Raw genomic sequence first — 18,949 nt, forward strand, 5'->3', positions numbered from 1 at the left:
GCTACGAGCTCCTAAATCACCAGAGAAACAATCTAAATGATTGGGAAGGAAATGGATCTTTAGCGACATTAATATGCCCATTTCGCCATATGCCGAAATCATTTCTGCAACAATATTTTTATAATTGTCAGCTCGTTTGTTGCCAAGAAACTGCTCAATAACGGCAACTGTGCCTTTCCATGCAACTATTTTTTTTATCTGCGGACCACTGAAAACACCTTAAATCATACACATCATTAAAAAAATTAACGAATTAACCACTGTTTTCGTAATATTTTTAAAATGTTTACTTGGTGCTAATAAGCCACAAACGTAACAAAAGTTATTTCGAGTCGGGCACTGCATTTTTCGTAAGATGAAATATACAGAAAGACGTTTTCGCGCAACAGAACTTAAAACAATTGTCAAAGTATACGTCTCCTAGTAGCGCAACTGTCAGATGATCGGAACTTCCGGAACTGTAACAAACACACAAACGGCACAGAGTGTGTTGTATGAAACAATAAATTAAAGGTTAATAAGTTGTTTAAAAATTTGCAGTCCCTTCAAGTTATGCCGAAAAAAAAATTAAAGAAAATCTGAGAATTGATACAATTTTTTTTTTAATTTTACATAATAAAAACATTTCCACGAGTCTGCCTGCAGAAATTCAGCGCGATTGGATCACGGAAAAAGGGTTAAAAATTGGTCCAAAGTTTTTCACACAGGCGGACTACGAGCTCTATATTTTATACATAAAAAAAAATTCTGACGTGTACATGAAAATCGCCGATACACTTGTATTTTTATTTTTTCTCCCCTTTCCGAAAAAGTATATTTGGTTCATAGGACAGAAAAAAGTTCGTTTGGTGTTATGTCTTGATGTAGTCCCACAAATGACGGGATATACAGATTTAAGCCGACTAAGAAAGGCAGATATTTTTTTATGAGGAGCTTTTTCATGGCAGAATTACACTCCGAGGCTAGTAGAAAAACTTTTTCCATCATTTGATGTTTCTTGCACGGAGATTCGAACCTAAGCACTCCCGAATATTAGTCACTCACCAACTCATTCGGCTAAGGCGGCCACCGGAGGAAGATTTACGTAGACGTTTTTTCTTATATTTTACGAATATGAAATTATGCATAGCTGTTACTAGCAGTACCACAAAAAAAAAAAAAAAATAAATAAATAAAAAAAGAAAAAGGAAAAAAATAAGTTTGTTCCAATCGGTTAGCCCGCGAAGTTCAAATGAAAGATTTAGCTTAGCCTGAGCTCAGATATTAGCCTGAGCCCACATATTACCACATTTACCTTTTCGTTTTTGGAAAAATTTCCAGCCGGGTGTGTTCATAGACCTTCATGTACATGTGTGCGTGTATATTTGACTCTTTTCTGCCGACTAAGCTTTAATTATGTAACTTGAGCCTTTTGTAAAAATGTGACAAAAATATACACAAACATTTTTACGTGTGTGTGTGTGTGTGTGTGTGTGTGTGTGTGCATAAGTGAATAACTCGGCAAACATTGCTTTGGTGCTTAGATTACAGCGGCTCACTGATACATCTGTCTGTTTGTTAGATTATTTTTAAAATTTGCGGAAATATTGGCAGCTGGCGAAAAAGCTTTTCATATTAGATAACAACTTACATATGAAACTAGAGCATACGAAAAAAAACAACAAAAAACACATTTTCTTCAGATGAAATTTAATCAGTGAGTTTAAAGAGAAAAATCGCATGCTTCATAAGACTTCTGAAATGCTAAGAAATTAATTGTGATATTCTTTCATAAAACAGATTTGTTGAATTTTTACGTCATTCTGCTATGGAATTTTTTGAATAAGAAATGCAGCTTTGTGAATTTTGGTTATTTATTTATTTATATAATTTTGTTGTAAATATTCCTGCCTTCTAATGATGCACCAAATTACGTCAATATGAATTTAGTTAATTTACTTAAAGTAGTAAAGTAAAGTAAAACAATAAATGACCAATAAATAACCAAATTTTTTTATTGTCACATAAAAACAAAATAAATAAATAATTGACCCGTACATTTCTGTTAGGAGTTTGGCCGAGCTTTTTCCTATTTGTGATGGACGTCTTACTGTTGTTCCACAAAAGGAGGCACCTACAATTTTAAGCCTACTCCGAACCTCACATATTTTTTATGAGGAGCTTTTTCATGGCAGAAATTCACTCAAAGGTTTGCCATTGCCTGCCGAGGGGCGATCGCTATTAGAAAAAACTTTTCGATCATTTTGATGTTTCACCTGCGAATTCCGAATGGTAGTCACGCACCAACCCATTCGGCTATGGCGGCCGGCGTATTACGAAAATGTATCATTCAGTTAGACTTAATGAAAAATATCATTTTCTAGATCTCATCCACTTTCCTTGCTCGCTCGTGTCCAATCGAAAATAGTTATTTTTTTTCTGTCGGGACGACTAGAAAGTACAACAATTAAGTCCATTGTAATGAACTCGGATTCCATTTTTAATTTTCTTTAAATCTGCCCGATCTCCGAAGAAATCTGAGTAGATCTTGTGGTGCTAAGGAGCCAAAGTAGTCACTTCTTAACACATCAGTCTAAAGACCTCAAGCCTAATTCGAGCAAAGGCGGGGCAGACGCACAGGAAGTTGTCCGCCGTCTTATCCTCCTCTTCACAAGCAAGGCAGAAGGCACTGTCTGAGATGCTTAGCCCACAGAAAGTGGCTTGTCATCAGGCCAACCAGCTGTCTGCAGTCCCTTTCGCGCAGTGACAGGAGGAACTGCGACAATCGGTCGGACGTGACAGGTAACATCAGTTTAGTCCATCTGCAGCCTCTCTCAGCCTGACAATCTCGCTTGTGGGTGTGAGTAACCTGTTTGCTAACCGTGGCCTTGATGGCTGCAGAAGGAAGTGGGAAGTTGGTCTCAGAGCCCATCCTAGCTAAGGAGCCAAAGCTCTCGTTACCCACGATACTCAAGTATCCCGAGACCCATTTTGGCATCAGGCTATTATGTCTACCGACATATTTCAGCCTGGATGTACAGGACTCGATTACCCCTGATGTGGTTGGGGGACTGTGTAAGGCCATGTGCGCAGCTGGGCTGTCGCCGCAGTCACATTTAGATCTGCCTCTATATAGGTATCTGTATAGGTATTACTAATTCACCTAATCGATTTTGATCGTAGTGCTTTTACGACATTTTTTGTATCGACTTTAACTCCGAGAAAAAAATGCCAAGCCAAAGCCAAGCCACGCATCTAGCAGAGAAACTTGCCTACTGGTTGGTTTGAAAATCAGCGAAAGCGACACATACTAAATAACCAGTGGAAGAATAAAAAATTAGAGGCCTTTTAAATATTTTAACAACCATTTTAACACACAAAAAATTGTTTACGATCTGTCGATTCAGAAATAGGTTGGTAGGTTAGATGGCAAGAGTATCACGGGTACACAACAAGGAGCACTAGAGTGCCGTTTTGACATCATAATGTAGACCATGAGCCGCGAAATATTTCACAACTTATAGGAAGAAAAACCAACTACAGTCATCTAGTGCTGTTGATGTAGTGGAGGAGAGAAATGGGAGCTAGGTTGGATAACTGCCTCAGGCTATCTCCGAAAGGAACCTTAAGCGCCATTTGCAAAGAAAGTGTTAAACAGTCTCGGTCTCTGCCGTATACCCACAGCTTCTGTAAGGTGGATTATACAGTCCATGTTGGGTTATATATACTTGTAAGTCTAAGTTTCTCCACATGAGTTCCGATCACGCAGTGACCATCTGACCATCGGTATGGGTTTTGGAAATTGAATGGCGGGGATCACTAGCACTTTAAGCTTCCTGCTTCTGTCATACTGAGGCCAAAGTGTTATGGAGATAGCACATGATAAGAACTACATCTTTCTTGCGCTGTTTTAAGAAAGAAATTGTGCAATTTCCCCTTAACAACGGTCAAGGTGACACCGATGTCTGAGATGAGGACAACGAAAACTGGTCCTGTAAACCCTTCCCTGGCAAGCTCATCGACAATTTCATTTCCCTCTATGCTCCTATGTCCAAGAGCCCAGATAAGAGACATTTATGCTGCACATTATAGACGTCTGTCGATTGATACTTGTATAAAAGTATTTTTGAAGTTGATGCCTTAGTGCCTCAACAATAAAATTCTTTATTCCGAAAGGTTGGTCAGCAATGAAAATTCATAATGAAAGAAGAAATTGAAATTGAAATGAGTTGTAGAGTTTAAACCTTCATTCAATGGGATTTACCAAAAAATTGGGAGCCTTAATGCTTGACGAGTTCCACGAAAGAAACAAAGAAAGTCGCTATCAAATCGCTTCTCAGCATCTCGTCCGCCATCGAGCAACACTCGGTCACAAACAGTGCTTTTTGTACGGAATCGTCACGGGAGATGAGGAATGGTGCCTGTGCATCAATATGAAGCATAGAAAGGAGTGGGTAGCTCCAGGAGATACGACAAAACCGAGAGCCAAGCCGGCTCTTTATTCAAAAGATATCATGATATGATATATGTTTCTTGGGATTGGGAGGACATGGTACACTGGGAAATGATCAAAAAGTATGCGACAGTCAACAAGGAGCTCTGCATTGCCCAGCCACACCGCGTGAATGAGCCTATTCTGAAAAGATCTGATTGACATGGTCGAACCATACTCCTTCACGACAACGCCAAGTCCCACTTTGCACAAGTCATCAAAGTCGCACTCCAAGAGCTCAAATGGGAGGTCCTTCAGCATCCGCCGATTCTTCTGGCCCTTGCACCGACCGATTACCATCTTTTTCGCTCCCTGTCAAACCATATAAAAAGGTTAACAAAGGTTAACGATAACAAAAAGGTCCTTAAAAAAGGCTCAACAACTTCTTTGACACCAGACTAGGCGAGTTTTGGCGGAACTGCATCAACAAAGTGGTCAAGAGGTGGGAAGAGGGTGTAAACAGCAACGGAGAATATATAATTGATTAACTTATCGATATAGTAATTGGTTTTTGTTTAAATAAAAGTCTTCGGTAAAAATGCTACGAACTTACTCCCCAAGAAAATATTTATATGAGAAAATGACGGACGACAAATTGTCAAGTCCTATGAATATATATATTTATAATTAAACAAAATGAAGTGTAAAATTTTTTTTTGAATTTTTGGATAAATATATATTACTACTACTACTACTACTACATCAAAATCTGCCTCAATGGCCATATTTGACTTCACATATGACTAAAGGGTAAAGGCACAGTGATTTCATTAAGTTCAATTTGCGAAAGTTTAGACAGTCCCTGGTCTGGCACAAAGGGATTCACATATAAAGTGATTTCGTGTTTAAGTGATTTGATGCATAGACATGGAATACATAAGTATAAAAACTTTTGTTAAAAATGCAAAAAAATTAAGAAAATTTACACTTTTCGTAATCATTTTCTAACCACAAATTAGCACTTAAATATTTTAAATATCATGAAAAATGGAATTTCATTATTTTTACTATGAGTACCTTGAATGTAAAAAATGTTGATAAAGCGCTCTAGCTTGGCAGTACAGTTGAGTTCTTCCCAATAACGGGTTTTAACTAATTTTATGTAGTGTTTGCTGTTTATGTAGTTTTGTTTTTGTTTTGAGTTTTATCATCAAACAAACGCAGGTTAAGATAAATTTTGAACGAATTTCTCGATATTTTTTACTTTTATGCAAAGTTGCAGTTAGAGTTTCGATTTTTGCTTTTGAAGTTTGTTTGCTTTTGATGTTTGTTTTTTGGAACTAAAAATGTTTCAGTTTAGTTTTACATAAAAATGACACAATTGATGGAGTATTTTGTTGCTTATTTTTTATTTTTATTATTTATTATTATTTTTACCAAATTATGCGTGTAAATTTTCAACTTTTAGTTGTGCTCAGTTTTTTCAATGTTTTCAAATTTTTAGTATTCATTGTTTCAGGCTTAGTTTGGTCTGGTTTCTTTTCCAAAGCTTCCCAGCAAATAGCGTTAGATGTTTCCATTAGCCTTTTTTCTTTCATTATATTTGCTTTTATTCGATTTTACCACAGTTTTTAGTAGCATAGCAAATTTTTTGTAACTACTTTGTTGCTGCACCGTCGATTATTGTTTTTATCCCCGATTTATAAATTTATTGCTGTCTTAGGTTGGGTATCCATGGAGCTCAGGCAATTTCGGGCAGTTTCTGGTTTCTTACGCTTTTCTAAGGATACTTGGTTATCCTTTTTTGAGTTTGAGTAGTTTTAAAATTCTTTATAAACGTTTTTATTTCTAGTTATTGCACTGGTGGAGGTATTTTTTTAAATACAAAGTTTGCTATAGAGTTTTTAACGCTTTTTAACTTTTTTTCATTAAATTTTTTTTTTATTTCTCTACTATCGTTAGCTCAGGGCAACAGCATCTTAGGTTTTATTTATTGATGAATGTCTAAATATTTGCTCAATGATCGTTTTATTATTAATGATATTTGACGTGTCTTTTACCTTAAGAAATATTCTTATTATTAATATTTTTTTAATTTTTTATGTTCTTTTTTTATTGTTATATTTAAGGTCTCAAAATTTCTTTACATTTTAATAAGGAAAATGACTGGATCTACAGTTTCAATGTGCCTCTAAATGGTCGATGCTTTTTTGAAAAGATTTTGCCGAAAGGAAAGTCGCGAGGTTGCTTATTTGGAACTTTTTTGTGTCATGAAATTATTTGACATACAAAAATATCCATACTAATTTATGGTTTCAAAATTTGCATATCTATCAAAAATATTTAAGGCATGCATGAAACATTTTCTCCTTTGCATTAGGTTAAGTTAGGTTGTAATGGTTGCCCAGAAAGTGGGCCCACTTGGACGAAAGAAGATTTGCATTATGGCTGATATATTTCATATCAAATATAATTATTGCTTCGCGCTGACTTTTGACAATTTTTTCTGGTGATAGTATTGAGTATCCGTATGAAAAATCATGTGGAGTATGCGGTGCATGGGGAAAATGCACAGGACCGCACCCGAGAAAAATTCTCAAAAACCAGTGTGATTTTTGACCTACTTGAAACTTGCACTTTAATGAGCTATGAAACTGCATACTTGAAATTTTTCAAAAAATTTTGAAAATTCATTCTTGATGTTGTTCCACAAATAGAGGGTTTTGTGCCGCCTCCAAAAGGCAAATGGATTTTTTATGAGAGCAGAATTACACTTGGCAGAATTTCAGCCAGCCAGGTCAACCTAACCAAACCTATTTGATTAGTCGAAGTCGAAGTTAGCTAATTTTTCTCCTCTAATCTTTCATAGAAGAGTTATTTTAGTTTAAAACAATTAAGTATTTTAAAATTTCAAAGTTGAATAGCTTCAGTTCAATATTTCAGGCTTCAGCTACTTATTATATAAAGGGTGATCAGATTGGAGGTGCTTTTTCCCATAGGGGTTTATTTGGCAAATCACGCCAAATACATAATTTTTTTCAGTATTCCTTAACATTTCATCATAGAAAGATTTACGCCTCAACAACGTTTACAAATCCGACAATTTTATTATCGCGCGTCCAGGCCAATGATGAAAGCTCAGCAATGAGGCCCATTTTTGGCTTACTGGCTACATCAATAAGCAAAATTGCGTTATTTGCGCTAAACAGCAACTCGAAACCATTCAAGAGCAGCTAATGACATCCATTGAAAAAAAATCGTATGGTGCGGCATATGAGCTGGAGGAATCGTCGACCCATATTTCTTCAAAGACGAGGCTGGCGCTAATGTAACAGTGAATGGCGAACACTATGGCACCATAATAAACGACTTTTTGATGCCCGATGCCGGAAATTGGAGCCAGTCTCCACAACATTTGGTTCCTGGTCCCATACAGCCTTTTATTCAAAATTGAAGTTTACAAATGGCCGAATTACGGCGAAGTCGCAGTCAATATTTGAAAGGGATTATCTTTAAAAAATAAATATCATGAATTGTTCTACACAGAAATAATAAAGATTTCCCAATAAATTTGAATGTTCGTTCTTTCATTTCAAAATTTCAATTTCAAATCCGAAACCTCTAAATTGGCCACCATTTATTTATCGAGCATCACAAATCAAATGTAGCTTGAATAGAGAAGGGTGAAAATCTAAAACGCGTTACCACACCATATACACGAAAAATGAAATGGTAGAAACATTTTTCTAATGGCGGTAAGCCTGCGAGTGAATTTCAGCCATGAAAAATCTTCTAATAAAAAGAATCATCTGCCGTTTAGAGGTGGCATAAAAACTGAAGGTCCCTAAATTTGTGAGGAAATATGGCGATATTGATGAAATAAATGGTTTGGCTCTCGTTGAACAGAGAAATGTATGTAGCAGTTAAAATCACTAATGATCACTGGGACTAAGGGATTTTTGAGCGCAAAATAATGATTAGTTTTTAAATATATGTATACACATATGATATTTATTGCACTCCAAAAAACTTTTTTATTTTAATTTTTATTTAAACTTTGTATTTTTAATTTTTTATTAAGTTTGTTTTAATGTAAATGTGCATTTTTTTCATTTGCTTTGATTTAATATAATTTTAGTTGATTTTAAGTTCTATTTAAAATTCATATTTTTTAATTTTTTATTAAAAAGTGTGTTGTTGTTAATATTAATTAATTTTTTTCTCTTTAAATTAATTCAATTTAGTTTTACTTTTATTTTATTTTATATTTAAGATTTATTTTTTCCATCCTTTTAAGTTAGTTTTAATTTTTTTTTAATTTTATTTAAAATTTATATTTTTAATTTTTTTCTTATTAAAATAGTTTTATTGTAAATATAATTTTTTTCTTTTTTTTCTTTAGTTGAGTTTTAATTGCTTTTTCTAGTTTTTATTTAAAACTTATATTTTTTTATTAAATTTTATTGTTAATATGATTTTTTTTAAGTTAGTTTAATTTTTAAAATAATTAAATAAAATTAACAATTTATTTAAAATTTATATTTTTAATTTTTTTATTGAAGTAGTTTTATTGTAAATATTATTTTTCCGTTTTTTTTTTAATTAATTTAGTTTTAGTTCTATTTAAAATTCATACTTTTTAATTTTGTATTAAACAAGTTTTGTTGTAAATATTAATTCTTTTTTTAATTATTTTTTTTCTTTTTAAATTAATTTAACTTAGTTTTACTTTCATTTTATTTTGTATTTAAGATTTTTTTTCATCTTTTTAAACCAGTTTTAATTTTTTTTTAAATTTAATTTTTTTTATTTTAGTTAAAAGTGGTTTTATTGTTGAAATTATTTTTTTCCATTTTTTAAGTTAGTTTTATTTTTTTTTAATTTTATTTAAAATTTATATTTTTCACTTTTTACTAGGTTTATTTTAACGTACATGTGAATTTTTTATTTAATTTAGTTTTATTTGCTTTTTTAATTTCTATTTAAAATTCATGTTTTTTCATTTTTTATAAAAAATGTTTTATTCTAAATATTTGTTTTACTTTTTAAATTAATGTCATTTAGTTTTACTCTTATTTTTATTTATATTTAAGATTTAGTTTTTCTATCTTTTCAACTTAGTTTTAATTGTTTTTTATTTTATTTAAAATTTATATTTTTAATTTTTTTACTAAAATAGTAGTTTTTATTTGAAATTTATATCTTTTTAACTTAATTTGATTTAGTTTTGTTTTTATTTTATTTTTTTAACAATTTTTTTTTTAATATTTTATTAAAAGTTGTTCTATTGTAAATATTAATCAATTTTTGTAATTAAATTTAATTTAGTTTTATTTTTATTTTATTTTTTCAACTAACTTTTTTTTATTAAAAGTTGTTTTATATTAAATAATAATCAATTTTTTTTAATTAAATTAAATTTAGTTTTCTTTTTATTATATTTCTTTATTTAATACATTTTTTTAAATTTTTTATTAAAAGTTGTTTTATTAAAAAATAATCAAAAATTGGTTTTTAATTGAGTTTTATTTTTATTAAGTTTTTTCAGCATTTTTTTTTTTTTGTTTTATTAAAAGTTGTTCTATTGTAAATAGTAATTGATTTTTTTCTTAATTAAATTTAATTAAGTTTTCTTTTTATTTTATTTCTTTATTTAAATTTTTTTTTTAATTTTATATTAAAAGTTGTTTTATTATAAATATTAATCAATTTTTTTATTTAAATTTAATTTAGTTTTAATTTAATTTAATTTTTTTATATAAAATATCTTCATTTTTTTATTTTTGTTAAAAATTGTTTCATTGTATTGTAAATGTTTTTATTTTTTTTTTTTTTTTATTTGAACTTAATTTTGTTATTTTTATTTAAAATTCATATTTTTCGTTTTTTTTTATTACTTTTTCACTCCAAAACTGTTTGTCAATCATCTTGAGTTAAGTCCTTTTTTTAATATATATTTCTTTTTTTAACATACTTTTCTGTCAATTACTACTAACCGATTGCCAATTTTTATTCATTACAATTTTCCATATCTGTGGGTTGTTTATTATTCCAACTGTCTTTTTATTTTGTTCTCTGTAATTTCGGCTCACAATTCCCATCGATCCCGTCGTGCAAGGATCGACACCTGCAACTTGTTGCATGCGAGCCTTAATTAGCCAACAAAACTGTTCCACTCGAATGTTTGAATCAGCGATTTGAAATGAAAAATTAAAAAAAAAAACACAGGCACACACACTGAACGCCAGCACAACAACACCAGTTGAATAAAAAGTTTGATATTTTTTTCGGATGAAACAAACAGTCAGACGAACAAAACACCGAACAACTAATATATGAATTATGTATGTATGTATGTTTGTATTGTTATTTAAATTTGAAGAAAAAAAAAGAAAAGAAATTGCAGTTCTACGATTCTTCCGTTTTAAATTCGCGTGCCACACAACGTTGCGGTTGCAGTTGTTTTTCGCGAGTGTTCGTTGCAAATGCCGCAACTTGTGCTGAAAGTCTCTAACTTGAATTAGATACTTTTAGCGGCGTGCACAATAAAAAATCGCCAACGACAATAACAGCAACAGCAACGACAATCACAACAACAAATGCGAAGAAAAACAGCAACGATCGAAAAGTGCCTAAGAAGAAAAATTCTACAACAAAAAGGTATAAAAAAAATAATTCAGAAAAACACCGGAGATGGTGCAGCTTGAAGTGCAGCTGCGGCTGCTGCTGCTTCTGCTTCTGCTAATGCTTGGCGAGTGTGACAAGGCGCGCGGAGGGGGCCCACTGGCAGGCGGCCTCAGGTACAAGTGCCGATGTTTTGCTGTTATGATTGCTGTTAGTATTCTTTACACAGCTGCCTGTTGTTGTTGTTGCAATTGTCGACTGCAGCACGTTGCAATTGAATTTGCTGCCCATTGCACACACACACATACCCGACCGACCAGTGAGCGAGTAACAAACGAAGCAGCGGGCGATTGAGTGCAAGATGCTGCTGTTGCTGGCGAGTGAGCGACGAAGTTTGGTGCTTAGGTGCTGCGGCAAGCACCCAGCGCCAGCAACATTAGAATAGGCTTAGATATTCTGGTTCTGATGCAGTTTGGCTGGCAAGCCAGCAAGTTGCTCATTGCGCTGGTAATGTTTTGGGTGTTGTAGTTGTTATATTTGCCATTGCAGCGCAACTCGCAAATTCTTGTTTCTCGCGCGATCACCTACAGAATGCAGTACGTACAAGAAGTTGTTTTTGGTTGTTTGTTTTTTCCTCAGTTGCTGTTGTTGGCCTTTGCTTCTGCTATTCTTAAATGCAGTCTATGGGCTCCACACATTGCGGCAAATGCACAGGCTGCCACTTTGTGGTATATCCGTTGCAGTATAACAGTGCAGGCAAGTGATGATTAAAAAGGTTCTGTATAGAAGAGAAGCGGTTAGTATGCAGGGGAGGTGGTTAGTATGCTGGGGAGGTGGGTGGTGTGCGAGTGCTGATAGAGAACGGGCCCTAGAAAGACTCACGTCATTAACTCTGCGTTAGAACTGGCATGAAACGAGCTTAGTAGTTGTTGCTCACATACCACAGCATTAGACGCAGATTTGAGAAGAGAAACACGAAAGAGAGAGAAAAAGCATAAAGTGAGATCACTTCTATGCACAGCCTGGCAAATCACTTATCTGCTGCTCAAAGTTTTTGTGTTATTTTTTTATACAATGTTTCGCTCTCCTAACATAGAGAAATTCGCACATTTAGCAGCGAAGCCACAAGCGCTTAGCAGCAGGTCCAGTTATCTCAACCACGCACACTTCCAATTTGATATTCTGCTCACCAGCAAAAAATGAGATTGATTGCGAACTAAGAGCAGTGAAATTTAGTTTTGTGCGATTTGCAAGCTGTATGCATGCGCTGCTTACCAACAACTACACAATAAGTACCCACACACACACACGCATACATTTCAAGCAGCAACCTCCAGTAGTTGCTGCGTCGCTACGCAGCGTTAGCGGACAGCGCTGCTTATTTTTACAAACCAAACAGCTGCGCAAATTGAAATTCTCATGAAACTCCAAAAAAAAAAAACAACAAAAAATTGCGTGTCTCTTAGTTATTTCCATAGCAAAAACGCATAATGATCGCATGTGGCGAAGTATAGCGAATTTTTGTTTTTTCCCAAAAATAATTTTTTTTCGCTCCATAACACAGAAGAAGATCAACTCAGCGCCGCACACGATAATTTATTCTTGAATGAAATCTCTGCCCTGCGCGCATATCAAACAACAACTACAAACATTACAGTAAGCCCAGTCAAATATTCGCAAGCATTGAAATTTCTATTTGAAAGCACAGCTAAACAAATCGTTTGACAAAACATGCAAGAATGCAAACAAAGACACAATGAAAGGATACAGGGGAAGATAAAAAAACAGACAATAAAAGGGGGAAAAATACGCAGAAGGCAAATTAAAGAAAGGCATACAAGGAGAGGTGGTGGTGGCACAGAGAAGTCTCATAGCGGGATGGGTAGGACGAACATGTGCACATATGTGTGTATGTATGTATGTACATATGTGTGTGTGTGTATCCTCATTTGAATTTATGAACTTCAGGTTACTTACATAGGTGTGTCGTTCACTTACATATGTATATCTCTCTAAAAATGCTACATAAAGCCATCGTTCAACACATTTCAATGATCTTTGCTTTGTTGAAGTGGCAAACACTTTTTGAGAAATTATGGAGTATAATTTCATTCAAATAGCTACCTTGGCTGGCTCCTTTTTATTCCATCTCATTTGCACTATTTTTTAAGACCTTTTAATATTTTTTACATCTTCCGAAAAGCTTCAGCGATGTTCGTCTCGCTGATCTGTATGATTTTAAGATTATCCTCATTATATCGATAACAATAATAATCGATCGACAAATACCATCTCTTTGTCCACTTTCGACAGAATGGAAATACAGGGTGGGCCATATAGCGTTTCCTTTTGAACCACCTACTTTTTTGAGAATGGTAACACAAATGACATGTCACATGTGTACATAATTTACTTAAAGGTTTGACATTTACGAAATGGGACGCTATACGCTTTCTGATGAAGCTCATTTTCACATCGGTGGCTACGTCAATAAGCAAAATTGTCAGATTTGGGGCTCAGAAAATCCACACGTTACTGTAGAGAGGCAAATGCTTCCACAACGAGTCACTGTTTGGTGCGGTTTTTGGTCTGGCGGCATCATCGGGCCATCCTTTTTTTATTCGAAAATGAGGAGCCGCGGTTACAGTAAATGACGAGCGTTACCGTGACATGCTTAACGAGTTGTTTCTAAAAATTGAAGAGGATGACATGGGCGACATTTGGTTTCAACAGGACGGTGCAACTTGTCACACTGCCAAAGTTACACTCGAACATTTGGCTACCGCTTTTGAAAACCGAATAATCAGCCGAAATTCCGATATCAATTGGCCGCCTCGGAGCTGTGATTTAAGCCCGATGGACTATTTTTTGTGGGGAGCCGTTCGAGACAAACGCTATGCGAACCATCCAGAGACGACTGATGCTTTAAAACACGAAATCGAAGTTGCCATTCATGATTTTGGAGTCCAAACAAGCGAAGATGTGCTTAAAAATTCGGTCGATGGAATGGCCTACTGTAAAGCCAGTCGTGGCAGTCATTTGAACGATATTATTCTTCACTCATAAATGACAATGTTCAATCTTCAAAATAAAAAAAAAGTTTGAAAAAATATTGATTAGTTTTTTTTATAGCCGATTCAAAAAGCAAATTTTACATGATCCACCCTGTATGCAACTAATATATCTGAATTCGATATCCCCATCCGATAGGAGCCGTTTGATATTAAATAAGCCATCAGATAGGATTACGACATACTCCTGTCCTTTATAGAGTTGATACATTATCTCCTAAATCCATTCTCTTCAGGAACTTTAAAGTTCTCATTAATAAATGTATGACCTTGAAAATAATAATTGAAAAAAAAAAATGTCTATCAGCTCAATAAAACCTGGCTCCCAGATGAAATAATAATTGAAAAAAAAAAAATGTCTATCAGCTCAATAAAACCTGGCTCCCAGATATGGTTTACTGATGAGGAAATTAGAAGGCGGTAGAACAGGGGCGGCAATCAATGACCTACATTGAAAAAAATGTATTCCAATGGGTATCTACCCATACATGCCATTGAGATTTGTGCGAGGGAATGTTTTCGCAGAAAAATGAGGGCAACCCACATTTATATACTTTCAGATAGTCAGGCGGCTTTGAAAGCCCTTCCATCAAATAAGATCACCTCAAAAATGGTGTATGACAGCCTGAACCTTCTCAAATTGTTAGGGAATTTCAACACAGGATTATTAGATTAGGTTTCTGAGTACGAGGGGCATGAGGGAAATGAAATGGCGGGCCATCTAGCTAAGCAAGGAAAAAACATGCCTCTAATTCGTACTGAGGCTTTCTTTTTGGTTTTTTAAAAAGCCTTAAACTATAGGGTAGGCTAATAACAATGACAATAACAAAAATAAGACCGGGTCCCTTCCTATAGTTTGACTTCTTTAAGCTGATGCTGGAAAATATTGTTGAAACTGCAGAGCTAATCGCTTAGGCACCACTTTTTGTAAAAGCGTATACACGCTGACGTAAACCGTTGGTATGGATTGGCGGCATCCACGATATTCACGCCTTACTTGACTCTTGCATTTTCGAAGCAATCAGGCCATTCGTTTATTTCGATGCCAGCTTTTACATCGCTAGTAATGCTAGCCTTTAAATCCAACGGACAATCTACATTTTCAACAAGTGCTACTTTAGATTAAGAGGGCGATCCAGTGCTAAATACTCTCCCGTTGAATAAAAGACACACTTATCTGTTCGAAATCAAGGCTCTGGCGACGCCTTGGGGCAGAACGAAATTAGTAAACTCCTGTAAGGAGGAGATCAAATCTCTTGGCTGTGCAGATAAGATTTCTCTGATCTCAGTTCCAGGACATGGGAACATAGAGGGAAATAAAATTGCTGATGAGCTTGCCAGGAAGGGGACTGAATTGGTCTCAGAGACCTCCTACCCAAGCATCCGCCTCCGCCTGACAGTTGTTAAAGGGGAACTGCAAATTATTTCTCAGGAAAGCGCAGAAAAGATGGAGCTCCAATTCTTCATTTGCTTTTTCGAAAACCCTTTAACCCCAAATCGACATACAGGTACGAAGGACTCAGGAAGTTCCGTGGACTCCACGCCATTCAATTTCCAAACTCGTAGCTGTGTTTAGCTAGGGTTACAATTTAACTCCCATTGCAGAAGCTGTGGAGATCGTTCAGAGAATGAGACTGTTGAGCATTTTCTCTGTAAGTGTTCGAGTTTGACAGCTAGACGACTAAGATCACTGGGTGCTGCTTTCTTGGACAGCCTGAGGCAGTGCGCCAATCTAAATCCCATCAATGTTCTCCATTATATCAACAGCTCTGGCTGGCTGTACATATTTGCCTGTTGGAGGTCTCATAATGGTATCAAAACTTCAACCATTTCACCCACCTACCTACCTGCCTACTGTTCGAAAAAAAAATTCTATGGAAAATTTTTAGACCTTTGTGCGATTGCACTATCGATGGTGATTACCGCGGATGATAGGATACTAAGCTATAAGACATTTACGACGGTATAAACATTGTTTATTGTATGAAGATTTAACGTTTCCGATGGGCATGCAATGTCATGCAAAGGCTTCAGCATTGCTATACTTACTGGTGGTAGCGGGTGGTGGACTCTATTATGCTACGACCAAGTGGAATAGCAGTGGATGCCACTGATCTGCCTAATTGGCACCAGTTAGCATTGAGAAGGATTGCCGAGCATGAAGGAGAAGAATGCGGTACCGACGCGGATCTACCAAAGATGTATGCTGAATTCGAATTTTGCCCTGCTGGAACCAAAAATCATCCAAATCCAATAAAGCTCGGCAACCAAAATGGGGTTTCATAAGGAAGACGATCTATGTGGCCACCTTTACAAAATCAGCAGGTTCTCTGACTTCTTGACATTGACATTGACTTCTTGACAATCACGTGCGGACTTTAGTAAGTGGTTACAAATTTCCCACTACACACTTTAAATAAATTTTAAGTAAAAACTGCATTGTTCATTATAACCTTTTTTTAAGGAAAAGTAGACTTATTTCTGTAACAATAAACAAAATAAAACTCGAATGATTCTCTTTGTTAGATATTTAAAAATTACAGAATCTTTTATAAAAGCTCCCTGGTTTTCTTTTGTTTGATTTTTTTTACTTAGGTGGAGGCTGATATGGTAAATAAGACTGATTGATAGATCGCATCATATTTCCTATGTATGAGAGGTGCTCTAAGTCAAACCAAAGAGTCGCAGTGCTTTCTCTGAAATTTTAACTATAGGCAACTTTGTTTACGTTAGAAAATATTTCCGAATTAACTGAATGTTTTAGGTTTTTACACCACCAAAACTACCATATGTTCACCTAATGTGGGGATTTTCCGTATGGACCGTTTTGACCAAATAATTAAAAAAAAAGTTGTCCCACTGTTCGATAAATTTTAGTAGATATTTTGTTTCGTGTTATTGTTAAAGAATTATTGACCACCAGCCGGCGTAAAACTGTAGGCCTTTTCATTTGCAGAAAATCATTGAGACGTGCACCGCAAAGAGACATGGCAAAATACCAAATATACGAATATATAGGGTCCGGCATCCGAAGTGTAGCCAATTAAAAAGGCCATACATTTAGTTTTGAAAATTACTTTTATTCAAATCAAAATAAAAATATGTGAAAATAATGCAAAATTAAGAATTAATTTACTTTTGCTCGCTACGGCCACCTTTTGCCTTGACTATGGCCTTGAGGCGATCCAGAAACGAATTGCAAGCTGCCCCAATATGACTTGCAGGTATTTTGACCCACTCGCCGATAAAGGCTTCTCTCAGCGCCTCGAGACTGGTGAATCTTTTAGTTCGGTCTTTGCTTTCCAAAATGGTCCAAAGAGAATAATCCATCGGATCTGCGCCTGGTGAACTTAAGAGTCATTGTGTGGACGTTATGAAGTTCGTAGCGTTGTTTTTAGCCATTCTTGGTTTACTCGCGCTTTGTGAGATGGTGCCCAGTTCTTTTGAAACGTCCATGGTCTGCCACCAAAATGTTTATCTGTCCACGGCTTCAAAGCAACCTCCAGAATAATTTTCCGATAATATTTCACATTTACCTTGACGCCAGGCTCATGAAAACGATCGGAGAGCGCCCATCTGCGGTTACAACGGCCTAAACTAAATATTACCTGTGGTGCTGCCTATGGTGGCCAATCCATGATTCAAATTCTCGTATGAACGGTTTGTCAAATATGCCCCATCGTTTTGGGAGTTCACGAATTGCTCAATTTGAAAAATTTTCGCAGAAAACATAATGTTCGAAAATTGTCCACTTTCGTCCATGCGAAGCAACTCCTTCGCTGTCTCAAGTCTGACTTGTTGCTGCTTTGGTGTGAGATCTTGCGCCTTTTGGGTCTTGTAAGGCTTGACATTGAGATCATTTTTCATGTGGCGCATGTGGCGGATGCTACGGTCAGATATTTTCAGTTATTTCGCTATTTGACTGGCACTTCGTCGGGGACTTCGCTCAAGTCGCTTCTTCACTTTTTTGAACCATTTCACGAGACGTTGCAGTCTTTTGATGACAACCTCCATGACGTTTCGCGATGCTGTAACAAGTAACGAGTAATGGTGCGATATACAAAAATTTTATTTATTTTAAGTTCGAGGTCACGAACAATCGCTGGTTGTGATTTTCCAGCCAAATATAATGCAATCATGCTATTACGTTTGAAATCCATTACTGATTTTCTTTTTACTCTGGACTGTCATTTAGCCAACTAGCAGACAGCTGAATCCCATGCATTAGCCGCGCGAGCGGCCTTAAGTTGGTTACACTTCGAGTGCCGGACCCTGTATATCTATTTAATTATGGTATATACGCGAAATATTTATTAAGGAATCCACGAAAATCTTATTTTTAAATTTTTGCTTGACGATATGACCCAAAATCAACTTTGCCTTAGTATTTATTCCTCACTTCATATTTCGCATTTTTGTTTACATTATTTTGTATTTACACATTCTCCTGGTATTAAAAACTTAAAACTTAAAATTTCAGGAAGTATCATTATGATAATTAGTATGAGGAGGTTTAGGACTGCGACCTGCAAGATCTATTGGGGCCGCTTCATAGAATCAGAATGTTTCTCTGAGCGCAACCTTCTCAATAAATTTTAGTGCTTGTCCTATTTTATAGAGCTTTATTCCCTCCTCTGGTGAAATATGTTTACCAACTGTTTGTCCCGCTTATCTTATTTGAACCCTCCGTTTATTTAATGTTAAAAAAAACCTAACTAATATAAATAAATCTAACTTAACCCACTGTCAGCAAATAATTGTTACTGTAACTACTATCATAAAGTTTATATACATACATAGGTTTTTTTTTCGCTGAACATTGCAAAAAAATATTAATTTCGCA

The sequence above is a fragment of the Anastrepha obliqua genome, chromosome 1 (assembly GCF_027943255.1).
Source record: "Anastrepha obliqua isolate idAnaObli1 chromosome 1, idAnaObli1_1.0, whole genome shotgun sequence".
In the NCBI taxonomy this organism is placed as follows: Eukaryota; Metazoa; Arthropoda; class Insecta; order Diptera; family Tephritidae; genus Anastrepha; species Anastrepha obliqua.